Source organism: Etheostoma cragini, chromosome 3, assembly GCF_013103735.1.
Source record: "Etheostoma cragini isolate CJK2018 chromosome 3, CSU_Ecrag_1.0, whole genome shotgun sequence".
NCBI lineage: Eukaryota > Metazoa > Chordata > Actinopteri > Perciformes > Percidae > Etheostoma > Etheostoma cragini.
The window spans coordinates 26965945-26983883 of NC_048409.1; the positions used below are offsets into that span (position 1 = coordinate 26965945).

The 17939-nt window shown below is 42.0% G+C and overlaps 1 protein-coding gene and 2 long non-coding RNA genes across 4 annotated transcripts in view; 1 reads left to right on the top strand and 2 right to left on the bottom strand.

Annotated features, from left to right (window-relative positions):
- gpr4 (G protein-coupled receptor 4) overlaps positions 1 to 17939 on the top strand; it is a 48729-nt gene that overhangs the window by 17167 nt on the left and 13623 nt on the right. The window contains exon 1 of one of the 2 annotated variants that reach the window (XM_034867290.1): positions 15566 to 15575. The exons of the other annotated variant lie outside the window; for it this stretch is intronic. The gene's annotated coding sequence lies outside the window, so the exon portion shown is untranslated. Of the gene's footprint in view, positions 1 to 15565; positions 15576 to 17939 lie in introns of those variants that run through there. 2 annotated transcript variants of the gene reach the window in all.
- LOC117942012 lies at positions 1426 to 9030 on the bottom strand. The gene is made up of 3 exons (XR_004656040.1): positions 9020 to 9030; positions 2232 to 2239; positions 1426 to 1491 (listed from the first exon to the last, which is right to left on the bottom strand). It is a non-coding gene; the product is annotated as an uncharacterized LOC117942012 (long non-coding RNA).
- LOC117942013 overlaps positions 9306 to 17939 on the bottom strand; it is a 34569-nt gene continuing 25935 nt past the window's right edge. The window contains exon 3 of the long non-coding RNA XR_004656041.1: positions 9306 to 9420. This is a non-coding gene — a long non-coding RNA (uncharacterized LOC117942013). The remainder of the gene's footprint in view (positions 9421 to 17939) is intronic.

Genomic DNA, 17939 nt, shown 5'->3' on the forward strand with positions numbered 1-17939 from the left:
CTTCGAAATTCCAATACAGTAACATGTATTTTACAGCCAGTGGGTTGTTTGATTTATGTCAGGTACAGTATTTGTAACTCTGTCCCCTTTGTCACTCAACATTACTAACCAGAATAGAACAGACCAATCAGACGAGAAGAGACAAAACAGGAAGCAGCACAGGAAGCAGCCACATCCTGGCAGCACACTGGAGCTGGCAAACATGCACTCCCCCCCCCCCCCCCCCCCCCCCCCCCCCCCCCCCCCCAAGCACACACGTGTACCTTACATGTAAACTAATGATGAGGACCCTCATTAATAGGGGTGTGACGAGACGCTTACTCCACGAGACGAGACACATCACAGAGGGGTTCACGAGAACGAGACGAGACGAGATTTTTAAAAAAAATTTAAAGAAATCCTCGACTGAAATATCACAAAATGCAAAACAATTTAGGTGCATTTTGAAATCAACTATTAATGATGAATGTTATTTAACTTTTTTTTTTACTATTTTAATGAATTATATGCAGTAAAGACGTGCAAACACTGCAAAATGTTTTGTATAACCTCTACCAACTGGCTTCTGCCCTGTACAATTTCACACGAGAAATCTAACGCCTTTCCACAAACCGAACATAAAAAAATAAACAGTATAAATAAAATAAATGTGTAAAAATAACACTTTAAATGCAAACAGTAAGTGTATCAATAACCAAAGTACTGCTCTCTCAAAACTACAAGTGCAAACAGAAACAATTTTTACCAAAATGTTGCCACACAAATGATTTCAAAGTGGCAGGGGGATCTTCAATAGTAATTTCACGCTCCATCACGCTGACATCACATCGCCTCACGATTTGTCCTTTGTACGATTTGTACGATTTCACCTCGACGAGAAATCTTGTTACGTTTTAATCTCGCGAGATCTCGTAAAACAAGATCTCGTCACACCCTTACTCATTAACATAAAACCTTCCACACCCCCAATGTCTAAATCTATTACACTTAACCCAACTGTTACTATTACTAACCTTACCCCAGAACCAAGACATGATGCTCAAACAGACGTCAGAGGAAGAAAATTCCAAAAATAATCTTACTTTACTAGTCTAAGAACATCACACACAGATAGAAGTACAACAGCACAAACTGTACATACACTCAGAGAAAAAGTGACCTTCTTGTTATACTATTATTATTTCAAAACGTTCCCAACTTGTCAAAAACATCGGCATGATCAGTGGAACTGAGTGTCTGATACCTACGGTGTCTGTATGAGACGCACCGGACTCAACTGCTCGCCTGAATGGAGAGGATAATGATAAAAAGTGAGCAAGTCCGTGTAGAAAGGGATGGGTCAAAAAAATAAAGGAATTTCACCCTGGAGGCTGTTATTGTGAAGCAAAATTCAACGTTATTTCCCAAAAAAATAACCTTTATTTAATAGGACAGATTAAGGAAAGTGGGAGAGAGGGGGGATGACATGCAGCATAGGGCTACGGGTTGGAACTGAAGTTTGAATCCTTGGTAAGGACTGAGCCTACCAAGTGAACTACCAGGGGGCCCCAATTCAACGTTATTTCAACTGTGTGTGTGTGTGTGTGTGTGTGTGTGTGTGTGTGTGTGTGGATAAATCGGTGGGCGGACATTCTAGTTACCAGCTACTCTGTCAACGGACACAGTCTCACACACTCACCAATCTACACACCCACACATACCCTCGACCCAGACATTCAGAGAAACAAATGCATACTCCCTCTCTGTGCTTCTGACACACACACAAAAACGCGGACACACAAAACATATGCACATGCATTCATACAGTCACACACACAGAAACACACACACAGAAACACACACACACACACACACACACACACACACACACACACACACACACACACACAGAAACACACACACACACACACACACACACACACCTCTGGTGGGATTAGTCTGGCAGGCAGCGCCTCAGAAATGAGTGGAGGTTTTCAGCAGCCCGTCATTAAAACTGCTGACACCTCCACATCCAAACCTCCACTGGAATATCATTTGTCTGAGGTGCAGTCAGCAGCCAAGGACAAACCCCCGAGTACCACCGACACGGTGCTAAACACTTTTTATTGCACAAGACAGCAAGCGAAGGCACGGCTGGTTATGATCTGTGACTTATTGGTGGGTATCAATGAAAAGCTGTTTTTTATTAGAAACTGGCAATTTAAAAAAGAAGGAGAAAATGGCTACCCCACACAAACCACTGGATCACAAACAAAAGACAAATACACCCATAACAACATATTGTCCAAATTTAGTAGTTGAAGACGGACTGTTTAGGGACATTGAGGGACATTGAGGGACAAAATAAAACAATACTCTTTTGTCGTAGCTGTGGGAAATAAGTCCAAACAAAACTTAGTGGTACAAATTGAGTTTGCATTTTTCAATGTAATTTACTGCAAAATCTGGAAAATAATAATAAATAACAACATGGCTTGCCCCGTCATCACCGCCCTTTCAGGTAGACTACAAAAACACAGGTGCTCAGCTAAAAGAACATAGTATCATACATCATGTCCTGTATACTGGCTGCTGCACAGAGGAAAGAAAACCACAAACACACACAAAGTGCCTCGTTCATTTCCCTCCAGATGTACAGTAACAGGCTCTGGCGATCTGATCAGAGCCAAATTAAGATTTGTCCAATAAAGTGCGATGCGGGAAACGTCTCAGGAAAACATGGCACTTTTATTGAAGTCATTAATTTTCCCTGCAGGGTGTCAGGACGAGCCTACCAGGGCTGGACGACTGCACGACCACCCAAGCATGAAATGAACAGCCAAGATTAACTACCTGCAGCAGTCAACTTTCCCTCTGTCTCTCTACCTCCAGCCCTGGTCTTTCCTTATCACATTCTGTTTTATTTGACTCTCTTTATTCCTTCCACTACACTCTGGTCCTCATGTCTTTTTTTTTCTCCGTCGGGCTGATAGCTAACTTTCTCCGTGTACCCAACGGTGATGGAGTGTCAAGTACAGACAAGCTGGACGCATTAGGAGGTTGAGTTGTAGCAAATTAACCTCTACACAGGGCTTTTGTAAAGCTGCATTGTAAGCTTTGTCAGAGCTGACTCTGCAACTCTTCAACTACTTACTGTGTTTGGGCTGCCGCAGCTACGATGGGCACGTTCCGGTTTATGGTTGGTGTCTTATGGCTCTGACAAACCAACCCGACAGTCGACCGTTGGCAGAAAAGGCGGTCGGACTGACCAGTCTTCCCGAGTCGGACTGACCAGTCAGTTCAAAAGATTTCCGTCAGATTTTGAGAAGTGTTAGTCACGCTCATCCCGCTTATCACTTCCATGTTAGCACTCCACTAACACCCTCCCCCATGATTGGTCATTGAGTCCGACTGCCCGCCCTCCGATTAACATCGGCCCAAATGAAAGCCGATGGCCCCTCCGGCCGACGACACCACTAATCACAGCGAACAGACTCGAGTCACTGACCTTAAGTCACCGACCTCGCCAAACTGTCCGACGGCCAATTATCGGGTTAATGTGTCAGGGCCTCCGTCGGCCGTCCTATGGTAAAGCAAAAACTCCAATCTTTCGACTCATTTTGAACGGGGGTAGTGCATTTAGGTTGCGGCGGGTGTTGCCGCAGGGGCAACTCTCAAAAAACGCAGCGGGCCTGCAGCGAAAAGTTGAGACCGAGAGAAAGACAACCCTCACGTCACGCTGTGGTGGCCAATCATGTAACCGGAGATCAGACTTGTCAGTGTGGTTTGAGGCGGTGTGAGAATCCTGTGGCGGCTGTGGCTCAGTGGTAGAGCGGTTGCCTGCCAATCGGAAGGTTTGTGGTTCGATCCCCGCCCCTGCAGTCATTGTCGAAGTGTCCTTGGGCAAGGCACTGAACCCCGAGTTGCCCCCGGTGCTGCGCATCGGAGTGTGAATGTGTGTGAATGTTTATCTGATGAGCAGGTGGCACCTTGTACGGCAGCCCCGGCCACAGTGTATGAATGTGTTTGAATGGTGAATGTTCCCTGTAGATGTAAAAGCGCTTTGAGCAGTTGTTAAGACTGGAAAAGCGCTATATAAATACAGTAAACATCACTGCCTCTATCTCTGCCACAAGAGAACACTACAAGGGTAAAAAACTAAACACAAGCACTGAACTGCCCAGGGCTTTGAGTTATAGCTGAACAAAGCAGTTGCTATTTCTTGCTTGTCTCTTTCCTTTCTCTCTCCCCCTGTGAAACAAGCTGCCTTCAAGTATATGCTTATGCCTATAACTGATCTGACTGAAAACAGTAATTGTGAAATATAAAGTCTACTTGTGTATTGTTAATAAGCTAGTAAAGACTGTTGACAGTAAAGACAATGTAGAGACGTAGTTTTTTGTTTCAATAGAACCAGGTATATTTCAACATATTTCATGACTTTGCGTAAATATACACGCCAACTTTCTTAAGCCAAGTGGCATGTTATCTGTATGCATTTAAAGCTATCCGCGTGTATGTCTACGCTGTGTACAGCGGGCGTACACATACATGCCACACACACACAAAATAACATTGGCATATAGGCTACTGTAGTGTTCAATTCACACGTAACCTTCTCACTTGAAGCCAAAAATCTCTCACACAATGAAACACTGTCCATCAACAAAAGGGTTGTGACCTGACGTCTGCTCAGGTCACAACGACAAAACAAACCGATCACTTTGGTCTTGTCAACGGAACCATTTGGAAACTTTTTAAAAAGTAAACTTTCTATCCAGAATCTTATTGGCGTCCATTTCGGCATCTCACGCTCGCCATCCACTCAAAATTAACGTTACTACTCTCCCAAATAAGAGTGTGCAGCGAGCCTGTTGATCTCTGTGGTTATGTTGTTGTAGTTTTTTAATGTTACTAGTTGTTGCAACAGCATTATGAAAAAACTACAAAGTTTGCTAGGCCAAAAAGAACGTTAATCTTGCGATAAAAAAAATGACGCTGTCAAAACGGGTTTGCGTTTACGCCGTTAACGCGTTTAATTGACAGCACTAGTGTTCTTATATGAAAACCATGGACGTACTCGGCCCATAAAGCCTGTGTGGGGTGTCAAATACAGACATGCGAGTCCTTTCTCGGTACAACAAATCATCCGGCAAACCCAGCCAACTTTGCATTTGTGCTCCACCAGCATTTGCATCAGAGTCACTCTCTAATGACAACGTGAAGCAAACTGTACACTGGCACATGCTTGTCATGTTAGCACTTTCAGATTTTCATTTCCGTATTTGCATAATTTGCAATAAGCAGTAAAAGTGCCAGGGCTCCAGTCTGTGGATTGAGTTTAGCATTTGTCGTGGAAACTTAAGCTTTTATGGTTTTTTAGCCTTCTCAACTTTGTTATGAAGACCGAGTGAATGCAAACAAAGAACAAGAAAACATGAGGACAGAAGCTTGACTTTACTACTAGCCGCCAGCATTGATTTTCATTACAGTTATTTCTTTTCAAAAAACAAAACATCCTCATAAGAGAGGATGACAAGGAAAAGAAAAAGATGTTGGTAATATAGATCGTAGGGAATTGTTGGCTGATTCTTTGTCCAGTTACACAAAGGATCAAAGCTTCTGTTATCGTGTCTCCGACCTATTCCTTATCAGGCTCCCTTTGGTTCATTTATGACTTTGTGTTGCTGTAAACAGGCTGCTGGTCAGCAGAGGGTTTGTGGATGTAAATGCTGATTGACTGAGTTTAGGCTTCCTGGAGCCTGATATGGAACTAGGCACTGAGACACATAAAAGAGGGCTACTACTCCGTTTCTTGTAGAGTGATAAGATCTCTGCAGCATGTGGGCCAGTCCGGCACAGCACCTTACATTCCTGAAATATTTTGCACAGTTATTCATGTGACAAAGCAGGAAGGAAGAACAAGTTCAGGCTGTGAACAAGGGCAGGTACAAATCTGAAAAGTCATGGAATAGTTTGGGGAATTCAAATCCGTTTTGCTCTACAAAGAAAGTTACAGAGGGAACAGGACCTGTGTTTTTCATACCCGTGTTTCTTCTCAGCTGTGTCTGAGGTCTGGGAGTTCAAAGTCAGCTCTACACCAAAGTTGAAATTATGAAAATATTCAATAGTCTACAGCCATACATTGCCATTTATAGAAACGCAAGGTGTGCCATCAAAAATTTCTGTTTATTTTAATTTTGTCTGTTTATAGTAGGTTGTTTAGTCAATACACTAACTGTAACTCTGTCTCTCTAACTCTGTCACACACACACACACACACACACACACACACAGGTGAGACAGCCACATGATGACAGCGTGGGTCCTCGGGCTTCAGTCTCATGACTCAGCTCAGCAGCTGATGACAAACTGGAAGCTGTTATCATGCAGCCGCTCTCTGTTGTCGTGCTCTGCTGCTCTCAGCATCGCCGTCATCTTCTCTAACGTGTTGTGGTGACAGACGGCGTGTTCCCGCTGCGCCATAAAAGCAACACATCCTGTCCTGATGATTATTTACACTGATACTGTCGTACGTGTAGTCTTTTTCACTGGTGACCCGTTGTGGAAAAACTGACCCACTAAGAGAGTTTATTTTGTTGTTCCTCGCAGATTACGGTAAGCACTATACGTAGGATTATTATTTTTAAAGCATCCTGGTGTGGCATTTTACAGAGATCGGAAGGAGGGTCTTTTAAAAAAACTGAGCTAGTTTGAGTATATACAGTAGAATGGCAGACACATTTTTTATACTGGCGCTACATGACAAGATAAGATAGAGAAGAAGCTGGCATATTACCATTATCTCAAAAGGTAGAACGCCTAAAACTACCAGAATGCACTGTGCCACATTAGACCAATAAACTATTTCGCTGGTGGGTGACGTGGGTGAGCTTGTCAAGCTCGACCGTACTGACACAGAATGGTAGCCGGCTGGTAACAATCTTGTATAACACTTAAACAGTAGGCTAAAAAAAGGTCTAAAATACATTTTAGGCGAGAAATAGGATATGCTATAACAATCTTTTTTTCCTTTAGATATACTGTATGTAAACACAGATCCCCTCTATCAGAGGGTATATGGGTGTCCAGCACGTGGTTACAAAACCCTGTTTCTGTTTAAAAAAGAACACGCAAGACTCTAGACACTTGTGACAGACTCGTGACACTTTTTTTTAAAGTTGTTATTCAAGGAGCAAGGATTCCAGAGTAGTTCAGACAGCAGTGGTAGTTCAGTGGCTTTCTGTACCCGATGCCTAACGCCTCCTAGTCCTGCTTCATAAGAGCTCATCCGTGTTAGTAAAGACTAAAAGTTGCATTCTTCCTAATTTCATTCTAGGTAGTTTAGTCCAGACCAACACTCAATAAAGGTAGTAGCCAGTGTGTGAGTAGGCTCTGACTGCAGTTCGCTGATCTTGGCTCAACGTGGGTGGAGCTAAAGGTTCGACTCCACACACTTGCCCCATAGCAACCCGAAGAGGCATTTATGTAAAGGATCACATCTCACAAAACTCTTCATGAACAGGTGGTGTTCATCAAGTTGAAACAAGCTATTTAAAAAACGTTTGTGCAACGCCGATTATTTTCACTGAATCCTACATGGAACACTTAAATGCAAACAAGTCTCACTATAAAACAAGCAAGTGAGGTTTAGGATGTTCTCAAGCTGGCCCATTGTTCTTGGAACTGTGGCCTGCATGAGTCGGGGAAACATGTGAAACACGATTTTTTAGCATAGAATTGATATCACGATTCTCTGCCGCGATTTGTTTCTTACAAAGCGTGATGTTTATTGTACACATGAACCATGACAGAACAAAACAAATCAGCAGCACCAAACAGGTTTATTTTTGGCACCTATAGCATATAGCGCCTCACCACAAGCCTGTACACATAGAGGCTTCAATGAAGATAATGGAGAACATTGTTATTTTATACAGTCTATGTTTAAAACTCACAGAAGAAAGTAGTAGCGTATTCAGTCGGCTCGTAAAATTAAATGCAAATCAAAGTCGTAAAAAAAAGAAGAAGAAAAAACCTAGTTAGTTCAAAACTAAATCATGACCAGGGTGAATCGAGAGCAAGATTTTATAACGATTGTTTGTGCAGGCCACTGGAAACCGGAGACAGACAGACAGACACACACACACACACACACACACACACACAAACACACACCTTAGAGCCTTGACATGTTCCAGTCACCTTGCGTGGCCCAGTGCAGGTCAATATGGCACACAGTGTGTAACAATTTCCACCTGAGCTTAACAAATATGAGACATGTGAGCCTGCAGGACAGACATGTTCTGGTCTCAGTGGAGGAAATATACTGACTGCTGCACTCCGCTGACTCACACCCGGCAGGGATATTGAAGTCAGATGCCATAGTAGGGCATTTTACTCCAAAGATATTACAAAAACTGATTACCATGCTGGATCTTGAGCCTTTCTAATAATACAGTCTGGTTGTTTGGTCCAGATATACCCAATCATCATCACTGTAATCTAATCCAAAGTCACTGTCTGTTGTGACTCACCTGTAAACGGGTTAGGCCTTTTGATGGATCGCCGTAATAACTGGGACCGCACCGCTGGTGGCAACGGTCTGTCAGCACTTCCTGACAGAAAATTTAAACAAGCAGCTGGAGAGATCATGGAAACTGTAGCAAATTATATCATCAGCAAAGTGTGAAGTAAGGGAACTTTATTTTGACAATTGCGTTGAACTTCTCTAACCCGTGATCTCATTTTTGGATCCCAAAATTATTATTACTGCAGCAAACACTCCAACGTCTCCTTCAGGAACACTTCACTCTTTCACAAACTGCTAAAAGTAACATAATAATTAACATGAAATCCATGAATATTGCTCTTTATGGTCATCATCCTCAGCTTGACTGTAAAGGGAATGCACTCTAACATGAAGGGCTGTAACCCAGGATTCGGTTTGTATCACGGTTTTTGACCCACGTTTCAATACAAACCTTGATTCTTTTTGGGGGGAGGGGGAGCCACATGGCATTGTTTTGTCATTGATTACATGCCACTGTGCAACACAGTAATACAACAGAGATCTTATTTATTGATATTGATTGATTTCAACGTTGATAGAACACCAAAGATTCTTTTGTACCTTATAATAGTGTTTCCAAAATCATTTCAGTGGTTCATTAACTAATTTGAATGAGTTATAAGAATAAGGGTAATGTTAACAGCAATTTTTTTCTATATCATAACTGGTGTACGTTTAATATCATTAGAAGCCTGGCATGTCTAAATCTGATTTGGGAAAGGGTTTCAGGTGGTTTACGACTGCAGCCAGTGACATGGTCGGCTACCTTCAGAAGTTGCAGTCCTTCCAAATCCAAGTGTATTCTTGCATTGCCAGACCTTACTCCACAGCGCTGTGGAGTAAGGTCTGGCCCCTCCACACATACACTCCTGGATAGTAGAAGAAAAACAATGCTCTGGGTTGTTTGAATTTTTTTATACCAATCACACCAATCATCTTGGGCGGTGCTAAGCTCCAGTTGCAAAGATAGTGCCTCTGCAAAATAGTCTCGGGAAAGAACTTGTTTTTGTGGAACATTTGCACCCCGCAAAAGAAAGCGCCACATAAAATATTAAATGAAGTTAACTGTTCACACAATACAGTAAAGTGAGCTCTTTAAAGTAGCTGGACACATTTGATATTACCAGTAAATCATTGTGTCTATTTTGTCTTTAGCAAATCCACAGAAATCCACCAAAATGTCCCAGTGGGAGAGTAAATGCCGTAACCATATTCTTTGTAAATCTTTACAATCATTTCCCGATAGAACCAAGCAGATCTTGTAGCAAAATTTACCATTTTCAGCAAATAGCTTGCTAGCTGAAAAGGTTGTTGATGTGTCCCGAAACAAACTGCGTTTTGCAAAGCGAAATGCAAGGCAGCTGTTCCGGCTATAATTCAGTAAATGAACCACCATCCAACCAGACTAGTTTCTGTGGAAATGGAAATGGACTGTTTGTGGAAATTGCACGAAGATACAAGAGGTGGGGCCGAACCAGTCGCTGCGTGTTCATATCACGTCAGGGTCACCAGTGTGGAAATTGCAGCAAGATGCAAGAGACAATTTCTCACGTTGAGCACACAAATGCTTGGCCCGTTTGTTCAACAGGAAGAACCATAATAATGGAATAAGGCACTGAGCCTAATGCCAGCCCCATAACGACCCGCATCATCACGCATTCCCAACATTTAAAGGGGCCGTGCTCCCCAAACAGTTATCATTACCTGCGGTGACAGTAAATTACATGTCTAATCAAAAGTGTGTGGAACCCCACTTGGCAGCATGGTGAATTATGTATGTCAGATTCACTACATGTTCTTATATAGTGCTGTTCTAGTCTTAACGACTACTCAAAGCACTTTTACATAGTACAGCAACCCTTCACCATACACACACTGGGCCACAGCCGCCCCAACATGAGCGCTGCTGTTACCCTTGGTGGCATGCTTCCATGCGACACAGCAGATTTGTCGCTACGCTAGCAAACTTAACCGGCTAACGCTGTGACTATCACAGGGATATCTCTTTTTCCTGCCTGAGGCGAGCTGCCTGTGAAGGGCAACAAACAGCCCCCACACTACCACACGGCAGATCTGTTTGGGGAACTATGATGCATGAAATCTTGTTTGGATAGAGAGGTCACAGGGTGCAGTTTGGTGCTGAGGATGTGTTGGAGTGAAACAAGCCCCTTTTCAATGATTTAGTTTTATCAGCTGAAGTAAATAAGAAATTAAATGCATACTTTCAGCAAACAATTTAATCTCGCCTGACTTTTTGGAGTCCCATGTTAGATCAAAATAGGTATTCCTTCTAAACTATTATTACCAGAACTAAAAAACGGTTTGGTTTCACAACTTAACACCTTTAAATGTAAATGATTTCCCCATTGTAAGATCTCCCCTACGATTAAGTGATATAATTGCAATATAACTGGTTTGGCAGGATTTGTTTTACAAAATAACCCCTTATGAGCAGGAACAATAACAACTCATATTACAGATAACACCTGCCACCAATCTGGAGTAGCATCGCTGGAGCACAGGTGGCTTCTCTGTCAAAGCAGTTTCTTTTATATTTTCAATATAATTAATGTGAGAACAAATTACAGTTATAGTTCCACATCTGGATGGTGTGATTGTAAGGTGTTTTGCATGGAGCATCTCTTCTTGAGCTCATCTGTGGGTGTTTATTGACGCGTTAAGTATTTTTCTTTTTTTTTGCAGTTACAGTGCTCTGCGGAATTACAGTAAGAACTGTTAACGCAGCGTAGACTCCCATGACATCAGCCATCTGGAGGCGGCTGTGCATGAAAGAATAGTTTCTCTTTTGCTCCACCAAGGGCAATGCATCTCAACCAATGACATTATTTATTCTAAATACTTAATATTCTTTGAAGTACAAGAGCAAACATACAGTGCTTAGCATAAATGAATACCCCCATGCTAAAGTTGACTAAAAAGAGTGAGGAGAAATGAATAATGTGTTGTCAATAAATAAATGTCCTTCCTTAAAATACAGGGGGCATAAGTATACATACCCCTATGTTAAATTCCCATAGAAGTAGGCAGATTGTGATTATTAAAGGCCAGTTTCATGGATCCAGGATACTATGCATCCTGATAAAGTTGCCTTGGCCTTTGGAATTAATATCATCCCAAATCATCACATAGCTTTCACCATACATAGAGATTGGCACATGAAAATATTTAGTTAACCTTAGCATGGGTGTATTCACTTAGGCTAAGCGCTGTACATCGGCATGGTGAATGCAGCCTGAACACGTCACTGTGCCTGCACTTTCTGTCACAGAGAGGATGAGTTAACTTTCTCCTCTTAACTCCTCTGCTTTCCTCTGCTCTTGCTGTGTTTATTGTTGCGCGCTTCGACAGGATGATGCTGGGGCTTTTCCCACACTTATGGGAGCTGACACCGAGCCGTCCTCCCTCCTGTTTACAACTCGTTATGACAGTCGGGGCCCTCTGGGACGTCTGGCTCAAACTTAGATACATGATGACCGGAGATGGAGCCCAACTGTCGCCTCTGATGCTGTTGGCAATCCTGACTGTTTTACATTGTGGCGTCTCAAATTTCATGAAACGCTGCACAAATAAGAACCTGAGATGCAAACTAGGTGGTTATTGACAACTCATTTCTGCAGTTGCAGGAGGAGCAAGTGCAATCCTGCAGCATGGCACTTGGCAAAAAAGTGTCCTCAATTGTGTAAGTAGGGTATACAAAATATTAGAAACACCTCACAGTTGAACACAATACAATCCACAAGCAACACTATCAGCAGAAAATGTCCGTAAAGTTGAATTCACACCGCTCTAAAAACAAAAAAAGCTCAGTTTTCCCACAGGAATCATGAACATTTTATCTAATCTAATCTCATCTCTTATCTTTAGTGCAGTATTGGGCGTAGCAACATGATAAAGTCTGTTGTAAAACTATTAAACTATTTGTTTTTTTCACCAATAAAAGGAGGTCAGTAAAGGTAAAAAGTTGGCATCATACAAGAAGAGAGGCGGGAGCCGTGTTTTACGTGCTCAATGACTGACGTGGCTGGGTAAAAACCTCCCGGATATTTCCCACAAACCACTGTAGCTGTGTTTTGTTGGTTTACTGCTCCACAGTTGTTCCACAGCTCTCGTAACAAACCCGTCTGGCGCCATCAGTAAGGTCCATTGAGGAACTGACTGTGTGGAAGCAATGGTTAGTACAACCACTGGGTTAGAAGAACAGATCTGCCTGATGGAGGACCTGTTTGATGTGGACTAGCTGGAGCCTTGTTTTAATGATGATACGTAGAGGATGAGGGGGGAGGATACACAGAGGTTTTTACCTCTTCTGCTCCTGTTCGATAGTATCCAGATCTGAACAATGGGTCAAAGCCTCTCCCCACTGTGCGGGTTTGGCCGGTCCCATGTGAAAGTTACAGTTGATGGGAAATCTTCATTCATCTACAATGGTGCTCATGGGCAATAGAGCCCTAGACTGGCTTAAAATGTTGGCCCTAGCCTGGCCTGGCCCGAGCCCTCGCCTGGTCCGGCCCAAGTCCTAGCCTGACCCGGCCCATTTTTTTGTGCCTGATAATTTTAGTCTCTTAAATCAACACTTACGGTAAGATTTATGGATATAAAACACTTAGGCATATAACAATTTTAGTTTAAACATTTATTAGCAGTAAAAAGTCCAGAGGTTTGACGTCACATGTGTCTGTTTTTGTGTCATAAGTTATAAAACCGCTTCTTCAAAAAATCTTTGTTTTTGAAATAACCAACCTCATAGGTTATCTAAATTACTTATTTTTATTAATGTAGGCCCGATACCCAGCTCAGGTGTGAACTTTGATGTGAAAATTGGTCGGAAGCCCGGCCCGAGGTGCATTTAGTAGTCGGGCCTCGGTGGGCTCGGGCTGAAATGCAGCGCTCTACTAGGCCATCAGTCCCTCCAGGATTTTGCAATGCCAATTTACGCAAATTCAATGACCGTGACTTTGGTGCGACTCACAATTTTGACCAATCATCGGGGTTTCCCATGACTTAAACCAATCCCAACAGTCCCCCGTGCCAGACTCTGTATCAGTATGTGATTCTTAGAGCCAACGACCGTTGACGTCCCAGGTATGTGGCCATATTCATTTCCTAATTAAACGAGACGTGTATGACCCGAACATGTCACATTTACAAAACATACAGCAAAAGGCCGTGCAAAACATGTCAGACTGTCCTGCCAACCTGTACACAGTTTAACATCAATGTACGCTGTAATAAGTTTTTCATTCTGATGTCGCTGAAGCGGCTATTTTTTCATCCTGTCGGCTCTCTGCAGCAGGCGGGGCTGCTGAGTTTCCCCCCCGACTGACGCGCGCACACACACACACACACACACACACACACAAACACAAACGGTGGATTTAGGAAAAACCAGATATACAGACGTACAGGAAGACCTAAATTGAGGACAGCAACTCTCGTTATTGTAGGTGCAATGATAAGTTAAGGTCCAATAAGTACTTTATCAAACCTTAAGAATGTGTGTCCCAGGCCAGGATAGGATTTGTTCAAATCTGATTCATTCAATACATTAATATTTTTTGCCTTAAATCCACCTGCCATTTTCATGTTTTACCAACATTTGCAGCATCCTGTGCCTTTTTGGTTAGGTTCCTAGGAAAACTCAGCCTACAGTAGTTTTATTCTCCCTAAAACAAATTTCCTTTTAAATTTTAAAGCAATATATAAAAAACAAAAAACAAAAAGCAACTTTTGACACAATTCTTTTTTACAAAAGCTCCCGCAACATCTGGCATTTTGGGCCGCAACACTCTCCAAAAACGCGAAATCCTGGAGGGACTGGGCAATATAGACAGGTCCACAAACAGCTGATTCAGAGCTTTGGCAGCACATTACAAGTTGCAGTGAGTTGGCAAGCACACATGCTTGCTTAAAAGTCACATATGTTTTCCTTCAGGCAGAATCTCACTCTCTACTTCCCTCCCATCAAACAGAAAATCATTTGCACAATTTCTATCTTCGTGAGATGGGAACATTGTTTAGAAAAGAAAGAAAGAAAGAAAGAAAGAGAGCTTACCATACATAACAGAAAGTGTAAAAGCAAGACTGGGTGTAAGCTGAAACCTAACATCAATCTATTTTTACCTAATAGAGATTATTATTCGAGTAAAGATATTAGCAGATTAAACTCTGACACTGACAACAGACACTCTGACACTGACAACAGACACTTCTCAAATTTCATTGGCCAGAGTGTCACTGTTGCTAAGATATCCTATCAGCAAATATCATATCAGATATGAAACGGGCCAGCTCCTTATCTTCTTGGCCTGTGTAGTCAAAGCAACACAACAGCAATCAGTCACATGTTTAAAGCAAAAGAAGAGCATGATTCAACTTGAAGCTGCTTCATCTTCATATCTGATTTCATGGCTGAAAAAATCCTCCACTGTCACCAGGATGTTACTTCAAATGCACATGTGCTTTGTCCACAAAAATGTGCACACGGCCAAACACAGTCTGTCCAATGCTATGTTTGTCCTATTCAAAGGCTGAACTATATTGGGTATATGACAGGAAAACTTGACATCTAGTATTTCCTTTTCTGTGTATACAGCACATGCGGCTGTTGTGGAAATAGGGAACAGAGAACAAACACCGAAGGGAATCAAACCGTCCGTGCTTTCAGTCAGAACTGTGGAGGCGGACGCATCCTTCTGTTGCTGTCAGTGGCTGGGTGCTGAGGATAATGTCCACATCCACCCCTTTCCTCCATCAGCCAAGCTGTGCCGGTTGTTTTGCAATGTACAATCTATGGTCCATGAGGAACAGAACAACACGTTATCTCCTCAAAAGCTAATTTAATATCATTGCTGGGCTATTCTGGTGGTTCAGCAAAATCTCAGTTTTCTTCTCTGTGAAGCCTTTCAGTGCAAAATGCTCCAAATGGCTCCGTTCCATTACAATGTTGTCAGAAGTGAATGCTCTGGTTTTACAAGAAGATAAACAAATGAAGTGAGGGCTGAACGTGGGTCTTTGATTTTTGCAAATCAAACCATGTATGTTCAAATGTAAGTTAGCACACTCAAAAACAGCAGGTACAGGAGAAAACATTTTGTACAGAAACGTACATTGTTTGTGCGGATGTACCATGTCAGAGATTAGATGCTTCTAGTCATACTGTATATACTGTAAACACACTTAAATGTGTACATACCGGTACATGTGTCAGGTTTCAGTTTTATCAGGCCAGTGGGGGGTAAGCACTGACAAAGACCAGGGTAATCGGCATTTTCCAATTGCAACTTGCAAAGAAAAAAGGGGTGTTTTTTTCAGTCTTGCCAAAGGAATACATGCATTTGCTTTACCTTATCTTACAAATTAAACGGGTACAGAATTTGACGGGCACAAAATGTGTTCCACGATGTAATTGTATATGGGTACTGCCCATGTGAGAGGGCGGACCTTGAGCAACACTAGTAGTATAAAGAACTACTTTATCGGTTAATGGCTGGCACCCATCCACACAAACACACACACAAACACACACACTACAGAGAAACACAAGCATGCATGCAAGCTGGCTGGCTGACTGACTGAGTCACCCACCGATGGAAGCAATCAGTTAAGCAGGTATAATTAGTTTAAATAATACAGAACTGCACTTTTCTTATAGATCAATGATATCATGGACTGAGAATATTATGGACGAGGGTGAGAGTAGGCCGGACTGTGTTTATTGCCACTGCCAGTGTACACCATTAAATATGCCAATTTTATGAAAAAAAAATTCTGCTCTGGATGACAGTTGTGACCCAGATGTGAAATATGCACCCAGGGTTGCATAAAAGTAATAATCATTGACACACAGTTAGATGAACACAACAAACTGCAGCTCTCAGTCTGGAATTACTAATATATGTTTGACTGTAACGGAACAAGCTCCTGTTGAATCTTTTTGTGTTTTATGGGAAAACGGAGACCTGTGCATTGGAAATACTGTAACCTTGGCGTCTACTCTGAGATTTTAGTCCCCACTGCCATCATGTTGTACCAATATTAGTGACTTTCAGAATTAAGGTTTCTGGGTAGGATGGAAATATAAAGCTTTGGGAGCGGCCCTCACCCTGATGTATTTTAATTCTGTACAAAACCCTGTCCTTATTTCCTTTTATTCCCACTGGACCTTTAAGTTCCTCCGTAAATATTCCTCCTGGAGATCAGATTCTTTTATTCTTTGATTGAGTCCCAGCAGAGTGATCCCAAGGGAAGCATGCTTGTGACAAGAGGGTTACCAGTTTGAGTAATAGAATAATAGAACATGTCACTCATGCCCTATTAGGAATACTGCAATCATAGGCAATCTTTGGTTCCTGGGAGGGAAGTGCCAGACCCAACTGGGTCTACACAACATAGCACTAAATTAATTTGATAAGACGGGATCCAAACATTATATAATGTTAACTATGTGAAGCATATTTGTATAATTTGGGAAAAACTACAGCACTGGAGACTTTTCCCATTCAGTCAGAGTTACATTCAGTTAGCTTTATGTACATTGGGAGGTTCATGTGTGACGTCCAGACAGAAAACAACGGGACCATAAATAATTAAAAGAGAAAATGGTAACTAAAATGTTTTTTTTCTCCTTATATAATAAGGCCAAAATTACATTTTAACCAGGACATCCTGAAGGGTATAGATGTTCGATATCTTACCAAAGTAAATGTACAGCATCCATGCATAGTTTTTTATTTGGCCGGTTGAAGGGAGCTTCACTAGTTGACAATAGACAGGAAACTGCATGCTAACAGTGGTTAGAATGTAAAGTAGCAGCATCTGGTTCTCTGGTGTACAGTATATATTTCATTAGCTGGTGTGTATTGGATGAACTGGAAAAAAAACTAGTGTAAATTCATTTTTATTAGTCCCCAGAACAATTTAAAGCGGTTTCATTTGGTGCTGACTGAATTAAAGTGTATTCACCTCAGCTATTGCAGAGCACTCAAATCCATTATCTCACCGTTTGTGGGCAATTAGAGTACATCTCAACAATTGAAAAGAGGCACTCAGTGGCAGTCACTCTTCAGTGTTTACTTAATTCATTTGTTAAATTCTTCAGATAAGAACACTACAAACAAGTGAGTCTTCTGCCCGGAAAGAGCAGACAAACATAATCAACACAGCGATTGAACAGTGCTGGAGAAAGGTCTGATGGGACACACCATCAGTCAGGACAAAGTCAAACAAAAGCTTTTTGGGATGTCTGAATAGAGTAAACCAATCAGAATCACCATGGATGAACTTCAAGTGCACAAAACCCATCGGTATTCCTAATAAACAACACTGCAGAGAAAGTGTGACATGATTTTGTCACACTTTTGACACGGCT